The sequence below is a fragment of the Dama dama genome, chromosome 7 (assembly GCF_033118175.1).
Source record: "Dama dama isolate Ldn47 chromosome 7, ASM3311817v1, whole genome shotgun sequence".
Taxonomy (NCBI): Eukaryota; Metazoa; Chordata; class Mammalia; order Artiodactyla; family Cervidae; genus Dama; species Dama dama.
The window spans coordinates 17608665-17625050 of record NC_083687.1 but is presented as its reverse complement, the minus strand read 5'-3'; positions in this window follow the sequence as shown (position 1 = coordinate 17625050).

The window sequence follows — 16386 nt, the reverse complement described above, 5'->3', positions numbered from 1 at the left end:
TCTTCTCAGGGTAGGCTGTGTGCTCTCTCCACATGGCCTAGCTTGGGCTTTCTTGCAGCATGGGGGCCCTGGGGCAATCAGATGGCTTCGTGGTGGCTCAGGGCTCCAGGGCAATACTGCCAGCAGCAAAGAGGGAGGAGAATTACCTTTGATGACCTGGCTTTAGAATTCACACAGGCTGCCCTCCCCCATACTCTATTGGTAAATACAGTCAGAAAAACCTTTCAAGAGCCAAGGTTAAGAGAGCTAGACACCACCTCTTAATGGGATATGGCAAAATTCTAGAAAAGTGTGTAAGACAGGATCTATTGCAGCCATCTTTAGAAAATATGAATACAACCTGCTGCAGCTGCCTCTTCCTTTTAGTCCTTTTCATTATATTTCTCCTAACAGTCAGTTTTGATCCTCTGGACTAATCCTTTAATTTTCTTATCTATCCTCCATTATTATCCCTTGCTTTATCTTTTTGTTCTACTTTGGAGGAGATTTCATTGGGCTTTATCATCAACCTGACTTTTACATTTGGATTACCATTTTTATGTTTCTTTCTTTTTTAAAAAATTTATTTGGCTGCTCCAGGTCTAAGCTGCAACATGCACAGTCTAGTTCCCTGGCCAGAGACTGAACCCCAGCCCCCTGCATTGGAAGTGTGGAGTCTTAACCACTGGACCACCAGGGAAGTCTGTATTTTTTTTTTTTTTTAATAAATTCTGCATCCTGTTTTTATGTCATGGATCTTCCATTATCTTTCTGAGGCTATAAATTATAATTTATTTGAATCGTTCTGCTTTCTATACTTCCCTCTTTTCTTTATGATTTACTTTCTCCCCTCCTCCCTTATTAATTTTTCCTTTAATGTTTGAGTCTTTTCTCAGATACTTGATTAATTTTGGATGTTTCTTATTGGAAGCCTTGGTGGGCTTATGGGCTCACATGTCTTGATCAGGTGGCCAGTGGCTGTTTTTATTGGAAGTTCCAGATCCACTGTATGTTGGTCTTTTCTGTGTAGTCATTTGATTTGGCTAGAGAAGGCTTCTCTCTTCATCTGTGGGGGAGCCCAGCCACTGGTGTCCAGAGTAGAGTGGGAGGGTCAGTCTAGGGAGCTCATCACCAGGTGGACTCTGGTTTGATTTTCTTGGGTCTGCCATTTACAGAGGAAGTGGAGGACCACGGCTGCAGAACAGTTCACTCAGGACACTGTAGGTCCAAAGTGATGGCTTGGCATGTGAGCTGAGGTGCGAAGAGGGCAGGAGATATGAAGCAGAAAGAGCAGGCACCAACTGTGGGCTGGAGATATATATGTGGAAGTTAATAAAGGTGGTGCTAGTGGTAAAGAACCCATCTGCCAATGCAGGAGATGGAAGAGACGAATGTGGGCTCGATTCCTGGGTTGGGAGGCTCCCCCGGAGTAGGAAATGGCAACCCACTCCAGTATTCTTGCCTGGAAAATTCCATGGACAAAGAAGCCCCAGTCCATGGGGTCGAAACGAATCAGACATGACTGAGCACAGCACAAGTTAAAGTTAAAATGCATGGATGGTATTCAAAACTGTGAGATCACATGAGATCACTATACTGAGTTGAATAGCATCTCCCCTTTGCCCAGCCCCATTTATGTCCACCATGACCTGTGGATGTGATCTTATTTTATTTACAAATAAGTTTTTGAAGATGATAATCAAGTTAAGGTGAGATCATTCTGGATTAGGACAGGCCCAAATCCAATGACTGGTGTCCTTTTAAGGGGAGGAAAATTTGGACACAGACTCACAAGAGGGAAGATGTCCATGTGAAGACGGGGGCAGAAATTGGAGCTTTGCTGTTTAAATCAAGGATTGCAGGCAACCACCAGCAGCCAGGAGAGACAAGCAGAGGGTCTTGCCTAGAGCCTTTGGAGGGAGCGTGGTGCCTTGATAGACTTCTAGCTACCAGAGCTATGAGAAAATATGCCTTTAAAAATTTTTTTTAATTGGAAGATAATTACTTTACAGTATTGTGGGTTTTTTTTTTTTTTTTTTGCTATACATCAACATGAATCGGCCGTAGGCATACATGTGTCCCCTCCCTCCTGAACCCCTCCTCTTACCTCCCTCCCCACCCCATCCCTGTTTTTAAAGCCACAAGGTAATTTGTTACTGCAGCCCAGGGTAACTACTCCAAGGATGTGTGTGTAGATTGTGGGCAGGGGGCTCCAAGGATGGAGCTCTGGGACACTGACTCTCACTAAGGTCAGGAAGGAGAAAAAGATAGTGCAAGAGAGACTGAAATGGTGCAGCCAGGGAGGGAGGAGGATGTCCGGGAGCGCTTGATGTTCTAGAGCAAATGTGAAGAAAGTATTTCAAGATAGGAAATCCAAGATCCTCCAGATAGATTGATAACAATGAGGACTGAGAACTGATCATTGAATCTGGCCAAGAGGAGGTCACTGGAGACCTTGACTTGTCTAGTTTGGGCGGAATGATTGATGTGAACTAGAGGATGGGAGAGAAGGAAGTGCAGGTAGCAAGTAGACAGTGACTACCATTGCCCTTGATTTTAGAGCCACCAAAGAGAATTTTCTCACCTCATCCTTATAGCAACCCTATGAGGTGAGCATCGTTATTTATAGAAAGGGAAAACAAGGCTCAGTGGTATTGGAAAATTTGTCCCAGCCCTTGCCAGACTGAGAGTGTAGAAACCCAGGTTTTCAGAAAGCAAAATCCAAGCTCTTCCCATGTTTCCAAGTGGCAATTGATCTGATAAATAACCCTGGAAAGGGATGGAGGAAAAAAACCCAACAAACTAGCTCTTGCCTGTACCCAAATGGCTCCAGGGCCCTCCTGGGAGGCATTTCTATGTAAAGAGGCCCTTTCCCCAGTCCCTTACCTGGGCCATCCTCTCACCTGGCCTTTCCTCATGTGCAGGGACCTATCCCCTCCTCCTTGGGATATCTCTGTCTGGGGCAGGGGAGGTGCCCAGGGATGGGGAACCTCAACCTGAATGGCTAGTCTATGTTCTCCTCTTCACTCTGTGTCCTCAAGTAGAGGCTGAGCACTTAAATGCCTCCTGGGGCTAGGCACATAATGGACAGCAGGAAGATGGGCCCTGGATGGCACAGTAAGGCGTGGTTGAGGCTAAAGGTAAATGAGCATGAAGGCCCCATCTGAAAATGTTCAAATTCAAGTGTCAAACACTGAGAGACTTCCTTGGTGGTCCAGTGGTTAAGCATCCACCTTCCAGTTAAGCATCCACATCCAGGGGATGTGAATTCAGGGAACTAAGATCCACATGCTGCAGGTCAGCTAAGCCTGTGTGCCCCAACTAGAGAAACCCGTGTGCCACAACAAAGACCCGGCATAACAAAACAAAAACAAACAAACAAAAAAAAAACAAAAAAGGGGAGTCTGCCAACTAGTGTGACCAGGTCTAAGTTTGATCATGGGCCAGTGTGTGGACTTGGATGCCTTAAGTGCCCCCATCAAATTTCCTCTCCCAGGATTTGGGGTCCATCCTTCTACCCCAAGGCATCCTTCCCTGATGTAAATGGGTACCCAGGGGTCACCCACATGACTGGGGCCTAAAGAACACCAGGCTTGAGGGTTGGGGAGGGACTGTCTCCCCGCAGTCTCTGTCCAGAACTTTGCCCCTTGTGGGGCCTTCGTCTGCCTCCCGTCACTGTGTCTTGCCGACCGTCAGCGCCTTGCTGGTGTTGTGTGACCTCTTGGCCAGCTTCTGTCTGCCTCTGCAGAACCCCTTGGCCATCTTGGAGGGTGATCTGTATGGGCGGCCTCAATGGCCTCCTTGCCTCTGGCTTCCTGTTGGGTGGGAAGGGTGACTGAGGTGTGAGGGAGTGGGGAGAGGTCGAGCAGGTGCTGCCTGCTGCGCTCCCCACGGGTTGGTTTGGGCTCCACCAGCGCTCACAGCTCTCCTCCAGGTGGCCTTCTGTTTTATTTTCATTTGGCTGTCCCAGGCCTCAGTTGTGGCATGTGAGATCTAGTGCCCTGACCAGGGATTGAACCTGGGTTCCCTGTGTTAGGAGCACAGAGTATTAGCCACTGGACTTCCCTGGTGGGAAGTCCACAGTGGCCTTCTCTGTCTGACATTCCTTCCCCTTGCCTTTAAAAAGTGCCTGTAGTTCTCTCCTTTTATAGCCTTGGATGCTGCACTATCCCCTGGGGTTTCGCTACATCTGTCCATACCTTTGTAAATGATAGTCCTTTTGTGCTGAGTTGAATCTTGTCCCACTCCCCTAGATTCATGTCTACCTAGAATCTCAGAAGGTGACTTCCTTTGGAAAGAGGGTCTTTGCAGATGCAATTAGTTAAGATCATACCAATTTGGGGTGGATTCTAGCTTCAAAGGCTGGCATCCTTCCTTATAAGAAGGCCATGTAAAGACACCTAGGGAAGGAGGCCATGTGATGATGGAGGCAGAGAGTGGAGTGATGCAGTTGCAAGCCAAGGAATGCCAGGGACTGTCTGCAGTCACCAGAAGATGCAAGAGAGGCATGTGACAGTTTTCTCTGAGTCTCCAGAAGGAGCTAACCTTGCCAACACCTTGATTTCAGACTTCTGGCTTTCAAAACAGAGAGAGAAGGAAAATTCTGTAGTTCTAGCATCCAGTTTGTGGTAATTTATTACAGAAGCCCTAGTAAACAAATAACATCCTTTATCAAGCTTTCTTTCAATTCTCCGAACTTGAGTGCACCATCTGTTTCCTGTGAGCACCCTGCCTCTAGTTCACCTCATTTACCAGAGGTTTTCCATTACCCTGAGGCTTCCCAGGTGGCTCAGCATAAAGAATCCACCTGCAATGCAGGAGATGCAGGTTCAATCCCTGGGTCAGGAAGATCCCCTGGAGAGGGAAATGGCAATACAGTCCAGTATTCTTGGGCTTCCCAGGTAGTGTTAGTGGTAAAGAACCTGCCTGCCAGTACAGGAGATGTAAGAGACATGGGTTCGATCCCTGGGTCGGGAAGATCTCCTGGAGAAGGAAATGGCAACCCACTCCAGTATTCTTGCCTGGAGAATTCCATGGACAGAGAAGCCTGGTGAGCTATGGTCCATGGGGTCACAAAAGAATTGGACCCGACTGAGCATGCATGTTCCATTACCCTCAGTAAGTCCCCAGTCCTCACCTGGGTCCCTACGAGCTTCCCCACTGGAGTTCCCTGCTGCTTTTCCACAGCTTTTATCACTTGGTTCCCACAAATGTGAATCCAGGGATTTCCCTGTTGGTCCAGTGGTTAAGACTGTGCTTCAGGGTTTCCCTGGTGGCTCAGTGGTAAAGAATCCACCTGCCAATGCAGGAGACACGGGTTTGATCCCTGATCTAGGAAGACCCCACATGCCTCAGAGCAACTAAGTCCATGCGCCCCAACTATCGAGCTTGTGCTCTAAAGACCAGGAGCCACAACTACCGAATCCCACATGCTGCGTTACTGACACTGGGCACCCTGGAATCTGTGCTCCGCAGCAAGGGAGGCCACTGCAATGAGGAGCCCTCATTCTGTGACCAGAGAGCAGCCCCTGCTCGCCACAGCTAGAGAAAAGCCCATGCAGCAACAAAGACCCAGCACACCCAAAAATAAATAAAATAGTACTAATAAAAAGACTGTGCTTCCACTGCAGGGGGTGTGGGTCTGATCCCTGGTTGAGGAACTAAGATCCCATATGCTGAGTGGCACGGCCAAAAACAAATGAACCAAAAACAAATATGAATCCACGGCCCAAGCCCAGCTGGTCTCTTGGCTCCTGACCCTGCTTTGCATTCATCCCAGTCATCTTTTCTGGGTTCCTCCACCCAAATCTCATACATCCTTAAGGCCAGCTGCACCCTTTGTCCTCCAGCAGGGAGCTTTCAGGACGCCCCAGCCCGCAGAAATGGACCTGATCACCTCTTGGTGCCATCATTCTTGGTTCAGGGCACACACCAGTGGGATACACAGTGTCCTGTGTGTGCTTCTCCGCAACTAAACCGCAAGGCCCGGAGAGCCGCATGTCCTTCCTGGCAGGTGCCCTGCAGGACACGTGATAACGTGTGTGAAGAAAGAGCTTGGAGTGCTTCTGGAAGGGATGCTCCTACTGTGCCACCAGGGGAAGAGGCAGGACTTCCTGGCTCCCCGGGAACCTGGGTCCACAGCTCTTACCAGCTGGAACCCTTCTGTGACATCACAGTGGGGACAGGGGCTCCGAGTGATGCATACCAAGCAGACTTCTGTGGACTCGGAAAGACACTTCAGTAGGTGGGGAAAGAGAATCCCCCTCTCTCCCCAGTTAGATCGTTCCTCTATTTTCCAGTTCCAGACTGTACAATAGTGAGTCTGACTGCTCCCCCTCCCAGAGGTGTGTGTGGGGACAGGGGGTTTGGGGGGTATTCTAATCCTCCAGCCTGGAGGCCCCATGCTGCTTCTCTTGGTTTTTCATCCCCACACCCCATCGAAAGCTCCTCTGACTCAGTGCTCTTCCAAGCCCTCAGCCCGCTCCCCACCAGCTCTCAATTCCTCCTCTTTTCAGAGAAAATGAAGAGATCCCCTGTGGTAGAATCTGTCTTTAAGTCCTCGATCCTGCAGGAAGAGAACTTGCCCCAGAAAGAGGCTGAGTGAGTATTGTACTGAGGCAGGAAAGCACTGTCCTTGCATTACAAAAATAAAAAAAATTTATCTCCTGAGTCTTTTCTCAACTGATCTGACATTTCCCCCTTTTAGGAAAGGCCGGCACCCCAGGGAGTCCAGATGGGAGGCAGAGTGCAGCCTGGGGGTTCGGCCCTGCGCCTCTGTGGCCCACGTCTCTGAGCCCTGCCTCTGCGGGTGCAGCCTGAGGACCAAGGCCGTGCTGCACCCTCGGCCCTCTCCCGTCTCCCGCCCAGCCTCTCAGGCGCTCCCCAACTTGTCATCCGGAAGGAAGCAGCTGTCTTCTCCAGGGACTGCATTCAAGTCTCAGTGCTCCCAGAATGCTCCGAAGCCCAAGGTGAACGCCAAGTCCCAGCTGGCCTCTGGGGACAGGTCAAGAGCTTCCTGCAGTGCCACGCCACTACGCAGGCTGGTACCCATGGGCACGTGGCCTCGGGGATTTCTTAACCCGCTCTGCAAGTCCTGGCCAGAGGAGCCCCTGCACACCTATATCCCACCGGGAGGGAGCCACTTCCTCAGCCTGGAAGCCCTGTCCCCAGTGATGTCACTTGTGGAGGGTGACAAAGCCTGGTCCTCTCCACCATTCTGTTTTAAATAAAAATATATTTAGTCAGTTATGATCTTTCTCTTGTAACTACTGAAAGCAGAGTAAGGATCTGTTTTAACTGAAAATGTATTTTCTCATTCTACTCCAAATTGGGCTTTCTAGGGTCCTGATTGTATGACTGAAGGTCTTGATGGTCTTTCAGTTATGTCTGCCTGTAACCCTGTGTATGGGGGACACTGTGACCCTTGTATTTTTTTCTATTGTGTCCAGTTTTGGTGGGCCATGGAGTCAGGTCCACCAAGGTTCAATTTCCACAAACATAATGATGGGATTTTGATTGGAATTGTATTGAATCTATAGATCTGTTTGGTGAGAACTGATATCATTTCATGGCAAATAGATGGGGAAACAGTGGAAACAGTGTCAGACTTTATTTTGGGGGGCTCTAAAATCACTGCAGATAGTGATTGCAGCTATGAAATTAAAAGACGCTTACTCCTTGGAAGGAAAGTTGTGATCAACCTAGACGCGTACTAAAAAGCAGAGACATTACTTTGTCAACAAAGGTCTATCTAGTCAAGGCTAAGGTTTTTCCAGTAGTCATGTATGGATGTGAGAGTTGGACTATAAAGAAAGCTGAGTGCCAAAGAATTGATGCTTTTGAACTGTGGTGTTGGAGAAGACTCTTGAGAGTCCCTTGGACTGCAAGGAGATCCAACCAGTCCATCCTAAAGCAGATCAGTCCTGGGTGTTCATTGGAAGAACTGATGCTGAAGCTGCAACTCCAATACTCTGGCCACCTCATGTGAAGAGCTGACTCATTGGAAAAGACCCTGATGCTGGGAGGGATTGGGGGCAGGAGGAGAAGGGGACGACAGAGGATGAGATGGTTGGATGGCATCACCAACTCAATGGACATGGGTTTGGGTGAACTCTGGGAGTTGGTGATGGACAGGGAGGCCTGGCATGCAGTGGTTCATGGGGTTGCAAAGAGTCGGACACGACTGAGTGACTGAACTGCACTGAACTGATATCATTAAATTATGAATCTTCATGAACAGGTTATATCACTTCATTTATTTAGGTCTTTAAATTCTCTCAACAATATTTTATAGTTTCAGTGTAGAGGTCTTATACATTTTTCATTAGATTTATTCCTAGGCATTGAATGGTTTTTGTTGCTGTTGAGAATTCTATTTTTTATATGGGGTTTTTCTAAGTATTGATGATGGGCTGGTTTTAGAAAAGGCAGAGGAAACAGAGATCAAATTGCCAAGATCTGCTGGGTCATCAAAAAAGCAAGAGAGTTCCAGGAAAACATCTATTTCTGCTTTATTGACTATGCCAAAGCTTTTGACTGTGTGGATCACAATAAACTGTGGAAAATTCTGAAAGAGATGGGAACACCAGACCACCTGACTTGCCTCTTCAGAAACCTGTATGCAGGTCAGGAAGCAACAGTTAGAGCTGGACATGGAACAACAGACTGGTTCCAAATAGGAAAAGGAGTACGTCAAGGCTGTATATTGTCACCCTGCTTATTTAACTTACATGCAGAGTACATCATGAGAAACGTTGGGCTGGAAGAAGCACAAGCTGGAATCAAGATTGCCGGGAGAAATATCAATAACCTCGGATATGCAGATGACACCACCCTTATGGCAGAAAGTGAAGAAGAACTAAATAGCCTGTTGATGAAAGTGAAAGAGGAGAGTGAAAAAGTTGGCTTAAAGCTCAACATTCAGAAAACTAAGATCATGGCATCTGGTCCCATCACTTCATGGGAAATAGATGGGGAAACAGTGGAAACAGTGTCAGACTTTATTTTTTGGGGCTCCAAAATCACTGCAGATGGTGATTGCAGCCATGAAATTAAAAGACGCTTACTCCTTGGAAGGAAAGTTATGATCAACCCAGACAGCATATTAAAAAGCAGAGACATTACTTTGCCAACAAAGGTCCGTCTAGTCAAGGTTAAGGTTTTTCCAGTAGTCATGTATGGATGTGAGAGTTGGACTGTGAAGAAAGTGGAGCACCAAAGAATTGATTCTTTTGAACTGTGGTGTTGGAGAAGACTCTTGAGAGTCCCTTGGACTGCAAGGAGATCCAACCAGTCCATCCTAAAGGAGATCAGTCCTGGGTGTTCATTGGAAGGACTGATGCTGAAGCTGAAACTCCAGTACTTTGGCCACCTCGTGTGAAGAGCTGACTCATTGGAAAAGACCCTGATACTGGGAGGGATTGGGGGCAGGAGGAGAAGGGGACGACAGAGGATGAGATGGCTGGATGGCATCACCGACTCGATGGGCATGAGTTTGAGTAAACTCTGGGAGTTGGTGATGGACAGGGAGGCCTGGCGTGCTGCAATTCATGCGGTCGCAAAGAGTTGGACACGACTAAGTGACTGAACTAAACTGAACTGACTGAGTGTAGGAATGAGAGGCCTCTGTAAAACCTTGGTAATACCCTTAATTTTTTAAATAACAGCTTTATTGAGATATAATACACATATTGATGATGGACATGAGTGCTTAGTCATGTCTGACTCTTTGCAACCCCATGGACTGCGGTCCGCCAGGCTCCTCTTCCCATGAGGTTTACCAGGCAAGAATACTGGAATAGGTTACCATTTCCTCCTCCAGGGGATCTTCCTGACCCAGGGATTGAACCCATGTCTCCTGCATCTCCAGCACTGACAAGAGGATTCTTTACCACTGTGCTACTAGGGAAGTCCAATTCACATACTACACTCACCCATTAAAAAACGTACAATGGCTTTTAGTATATTCATAAATGTGTAACCATCACAATCAATTTTAAAATATTTTATCACTTCAAAAAGAAGCCCCATTTTCTTTAGCTATTACTTGCCTATTTATTGCTTTTATAATATCATTTTCTATTTTTTTTCTGCTGCTGGTATAGATATATCTAAGTATATCACTTGTATTATGTGATTTCATGAAGTACACATATTCTTATAGTTTGTAGATTCTTCTGGATTTTCTATGTATGACATGTCATCTATGAATAACAATATTTTGACCTTCCTTTTTCCAGTCCTTAAGTCTTTTATTTCTTTTTCTTGTCTCATTGTCTTGGCTAGGACGTCTAATATAATGTTGAGCAGAACATTGTTGTGATGGATATCTGTATCTTATACTGATCCAAAGGAGGAAACTTTCACTATTTTGTCATTAAATAAGATGATTGCTGTAAGGTTTTGTTTGCAGACAGTCTTTATCCGATTGAGGATATCCTCTGTAAATTTACTAGATGTTTTTAATCGTAAATTGATCATCTGATTTCAAATCCCGAATCTTCCACTTATTAGTCGCTCTATTCTGAGGAAACCACTGACCTTCTCTGAGACTCAATTTCTCCATCTTAAATGGAGAAAAGAATTTCTACCTTAAAGCTCCTTGTGAAATTGGGAATATTTTTGAAGAACAGCTAACCCAAGTAGGTGCTCAGTTGAATGTGTGGCATTGCATTATATGCAGTTTTATTTATCCTCCTCCTCCCCACTCCACACCCCCTCCCCATGAAGTTTTGCTTTGCCTATCTTGTCCAGTGCTGTATCCCTAGTGTTAAGAACAGTACCTGGCATATAGAAATGGCTTCACGAAATAATTTTTTAACACTTTTGGTTGTGCTGGGTCTTTGCTGCTGCCAGCTTTCTCTAGTTGCAGAGCTTGGGACTTCTCACCATGGTGGCTCCTTTTGTGGAGCACAGGCTCTAGACGCATGGGCTTCAGTAGTTGCAGCATGCGGGTTCAGTCATTGTGGCTTGCTGCTTTTAGGGCACATAGGCTTCAGTAGTTGTGGCCCACGGGCTTAGCTGCTTCTCCACATGTGGAATCTTCCCAGATCAGGGATTGAACCCCCATCCCCTGCATTGGCAGGTAGATTCTTATCCACTGTACCACCAGGGAGGTCCAAAAAAGAAAAATTTTGAATAATCAATGTCTATTTTCTCTTTTCTGAAACCCCATGGCTCTAAAGCATGGTTTGAGAGCCCAGAATTATACTTGTCCCTTAGAGAACCACATAATTCTCTTGGGCACTTCCAAAGTTCAGTCCTAACTCTCCTTCTGACTTTTAAAAAGTGTCATGTTTTCCACTTCTAGATTAATCAATTTCTGCAGTCCCTTCTCCGCTAACTTGTTGTACATCAACAATAGCTCTAGGGACTTCCCTGGTGGTCCAGTGGTTGAGATGTTGTGCTTCCAATGCAGGGGGCACGGGTTTGATCCCTGGTCAGGGAACTAAGATCCCATATGCCATGCTATGCAGTCAGATCAATCAATCAATAAAACCTTTGATTAAAAAATAGAGCTCTGGGGTCAATTCCCAGCATACCAACCTGCGCTGCATGATGGTGGACAAGTCCCTCCCCGTTCTGACCCCTGAGACCTCAAGGGGTTTCCGCCAGTTGTGGTTCCAATGAGATGTGACACTCATGGGCTTGCAAATCTCCTGAGAATCTGCTCTGCTTTACCCAAGTCTCTCGTAAGAGCAGCAAAGAAACTGGATGAGCCTTCTAAACTGTCAGGAAGTTCTGAAATCTGGGAGGTGGACAAGGAACTTGCAGCCTGAGGGATGAAAATTGGAGGGCACTTCTGGACACCCCCCAATACTGTCCAGCCCCAGTTTGTATCAGGACTTCCTTATTCCTGCTGGAATGCCTTCCCATTGCCAGTAAATCCTCTCTACCCTTCAGATTAGGATTTTCAATCTTGCACCATTGACATTTTGGACCAGATAATTCTTTGTCGTGAGGGCTGTCTTGTGTATGGGAGGATGTTTAGAAGCATCTCCGACCTCTACCCTCTAGATACTAGGAGCACTGACTGCCCGCCTACCACACACACATTCTGAATTGTGACTACTAAAAATATCTCTAGACAATGCCAAAAGATCTTTCTAAAGCCCCCCTCTCACCAACCTCTCCCAGTTCAAACTGTCTCTCCCACAGTAGGCCTTTCCTGCCTCCCCCAACTTACATTCACCCCCCCTCTTCTCAGAACTCTGAACAGTGTGAGTCAGAACTGTCACCATCCCAGGGGAGAATGCTATCTAACATCTATGGAGCACTTATCCCATGCTGCTGCACAGACTATCTGGTAGAATCCTCACAACAGACCCAAATGTAGATTACATGTGTGGTCCTCTTCATATTTCAGATACAGGAGCCCAGAGAGATGAAGTCACTTGTCCAAGGTCACATGGGCAGTAAGTGGTGGATGTAGGATTCAAATTCAGGCTGTCTAACTCACCCGCTCATAAACCATTCATTCTATGCCACACATCATTTCCTCATTTGTTTCCTATGTATTCATCTGCCTCTAAACTCAACTGCAAACCTTTTGAGGGTAGGGACTAAAATACATCTGTGTATTTTTCACAGGGCCAAGTACAGGGCAGGAAGGCCAAATAAACTTTAGTGATTGATTTCCTGCCAGTATGGAGTTTGAGGCATTAGAAGGCATGAGTATGTGGTTGAGATCAAGGATTGGGGAGAAGAAAATTTCAATATAAGGTTTACATATTCATAATATTCATAAAATATTCAAAATATTCCTAAAATGCACTGAACATAGTTGCACATCTGAATGAATTTTCACAAACTGAACACACTGTGTGTAACCAGCTCCAGAATCAGATCATCATTAACCCAGACGCCTCCCTCATACTCCTTTCCACTTCATCCATTACTTCATCCTCTCTTGAAGTAACTACCATCTTGCCTTATAGTAACAGAGATTCATTTCACCTCTTTGTGCCCTTTTAATAAGTGGAGCCAAGGCGCATGTAGTCCTTTGTGTTTGGATTCTTCTGCCCAGCATTGTGAGAACCATACATGGTGTTTATACAGCAATAGTTTGTTCATTCTCTTTTCTCGAGAGAGTTCCATTGTGTGACTATATACCAGTTTATTTACTGTTAATGAACATTTGGTAGTTTCCAGTTTGGGGCTATTGTGAAGAGCACTATATGAACATTAGTGGATATATATCCTTTGGCAAACCCAGTATGCATTTCTGTTGCAGCAATGCCTACCTATGGAAGTGCTAGGGCCTAGGTATGGGTCATGCTTTGACTTTAGTGGATACTGAAAGGATCTCAAAGTTTTTGTATTTGGAGGCTTTTAAAGCACAATGGATGTGCCTCAGTCCCTGGGTGCTGTTTTGAAGAGATGGGAGGAGAAGAGTGGTATGGTCTCCCTGGAATCTTCCAGAAGATCACACCTGTATAAGAACCTTCTTTTTAGGAAAATAAAATGGTCAGAGATGAAAGGGACCATTTAGATCTCAAGTCCAAGGCCTTCATTGTGCACAAGGAGAAACTGAGGCTCAGTGACAAGGGTTGACTGGTCTAAGGTGGTGTGGCTCTAGCCTGGTCTAGAAGCCAAGTGTTTGGATTCTAGATCCTCATTTTGCTATTTGGGTACTTGAAGAGAGCTGCTCACCTGGGAGGTGATGGGGTGGAACCAGATGCTGCATTGGACCCACAAGGATTCTATATGAAGCATGAGAGTCGGGAGGAGGGGGACTGGGGAGCTGTCTTGCTCCCTACATTTTCCTTGAATCTGGGCTAAAGCCAAAGAAAACACAAGGCTGGCTGCTCCTCTCGCAAGGGGAAGTCAAAGTGAGAGGCTTTACAATTAGAGTCTGGAAAATCTTCCACTTCACTGCCCCCAGCTCCCCGACCAGGGAGGGGATGGGGTGAAGGGTGAGGGAGGGCTCTGCTGGCAGTAGGGACAGGAATTCCAGGGTCTGGAAACAAGACGGGCTTCTCCCTCAAGGGGCTCACAATATTCGGCAAAACCAGACAGCCTTTGGGCATAGAGCAAAACCCCACTTATTACGTACTGAAATTCCATCCACTAGGATCCTAGCGGGAGGCTTGAGCCCACCTCGAGCGGAAGCAGCTAAGCCCACGAGACCACCAGCTGCTGCCTCGGTCCTTACCTGGCGTCCCAAAGTCACCCCTATCTGCAGCCCTCAGACTTCCGCATCCCGGTCCCGCCCCACGGTCCACATCCGCCCCGCCTGAAATTCACTTTCTATTTTCACCGGAGCGGTTTAAGCCGACCATCCCGAGGGAATAGAAGGTGTTCCCCTACCTTGCCCCAACTTCTCTTATCTCACACCTCCTTCCCAGGTCGAGGTCCCCACCAGGTAGATGAGACCTAAGAGAAGGATAAGAGAGAGGAGGTTGCTTCTCTTTGCAAACTCTTCTTCCACCCCCTCTTTCCTCCCCAACCATCTGCCTTCCCGCCCTGGCTCCCGCGCCGGGCTGGGGCGCCAACTAAATCTGATCAAAATGCAATTGCCGAGTCGTTAAGGTATTTGAATTTAAAAAAAAAAAAACTCCCGAGAAAGAAAGTATTTGATGGCTAATAATCTCATTTCAATATAATGGGACCTTCTTCTGCAGAGAGCAAGACAGGTTAAGAGATATAATTATGACTTTGCAAACTCTCTCCCAAGCGCGGGAGACGCGCTGACAGGTCTGCGCGCGGCGGCGCCCGACTCGGCTCGCTCCGAGGGGAGACGCTTTGTCTGCAGGGCCCGTTAAAGAGACACGGTCCTTTTTCTCGCCCCCACCCCCTGCCTCGGCCTACATTGCAATTTAACTGTCAGCCGCGTCCTCGCCCCAGGATCAGCTCTGAGTCCCACGCGAGGATCGGGGGTAGGGTGGAAGAGGAAGACCGGACTAGGGGGAGAGGGGAGGAGAGCGAAGGGCCGAGTGTCAAACGCTGCCCCCAGGAACTCGAAGCTGGGCTTGCAAACCCGCTCCCTTAGTGGGCTCTTTAAGGTCACGTCTATACTGTAGGGTCGGGGTGGAGCAACGGTTGGGCGGGGTGGTGGTGCTGTTGACGGCGGTGATAATTCAGCCGTTCAGATTTATCTATAGCCCGTCTCCAAAGTAGCCCTTCTTGAAGGACCTCAAGGGAACGGATTCCTTCCTGGTAGAATAGCTCTGTTTCAGCTGGCGGAATGGAACCGAATTAGGGAGATGGGGAGAGATGGCGTTGGTGCTGTTCATAGCTACCTTTCCTCTACACTCTAAACTTTCCCCCCTCCCCTTTACTATATTGTGGGGGGGGGGGGGGGACAAACAACTCATTGGAAGCCCGGATAGGAAATCCTTGAAGAAAGATTTTCTCGGTGTCACATGTCGCCCCCTTCAAGAAAAATTGAGAGAGAAAATCTCTAATGCGGAATCTACGTGTGTGCGGGGTGGGTGTTGGGAGGAGGCAAAGCGACCGGCTCCGCACCGTTAGAGAGTTTTGACTGCAGTTCGGGTCAAGAGACTGGGGGACAGTCGTTGCCAGGAGTTGGAGGGGTGTTTGAACCGCGGCAGCCGATGAGCTTAGCGGCGCAGTGGTGCCAAGGGACCCTGGGCCCCTACTTGGAAAGGTGGGCGAGCGTCTGTGCGCGCGAGCGCGCACGTTCGTGAGCACTGCTCCGGGGAGAGCCCTGCGCTCCCAACCGGGCCAATAGTTGGAGCCGGAAAGCGAACGCAGGGAAAGAACGCACTCAAGACAGACCGACAGACAGACACACTTGTCCCGAGAAAAGGAGTCGGCACTAAAGGGGACCGGAAGCCGGTGGCGTCCCCGGCTCTCTCGAAGCAGACGGGAGATTGACTCTGGGTATTTCCCGCCGATCTCGGCGCCGCCCAGCTTTGCGCGGAAAGAATTCGGAGGAAGCGGGTGCGTCACCGCCCCCCTCTGCACTCCGAGCCCGTCGAAGGGTGGCCAGGAGGACGCCGGCCACGTGGCCGCAAGGGGGTGAGGCTCCGGCGAATCCCGGGGCCACTTTGACGGGCGGGGCCGGCAGGCCTAGAGACGCCGCGACCCCTCTTCTCCAACTGGTGAGGCCGTGGAGCCGGGGGTCCCAGGACCCCCTCCAGTCCTTGCGTCCGGCCCCGAGGACTGTTCGAGACGCCTTGTCGCACCATCAGCCACGGCGACTCCCTAGAGTCACTCGCGCAGCAGTAAAAATGAGATTGGTACTGTCGCGTCCTACGTGGACCGCACACCTGGCGGCGTATCCTTGAAGGGCGGTTTGTAAGCGAGAGGAGTTGTCCTCGCTCGCCCGACGGCTCCCCCTGGTGGCTCGGGTCGCAGGTTTCCCCAGAGGCAGAGGACTTGCGGGGAGAACCAGGCCTCCGAGAAAAGAGAGAAGCGATGCTCACCTGGTCGGCCCGGGCTGAG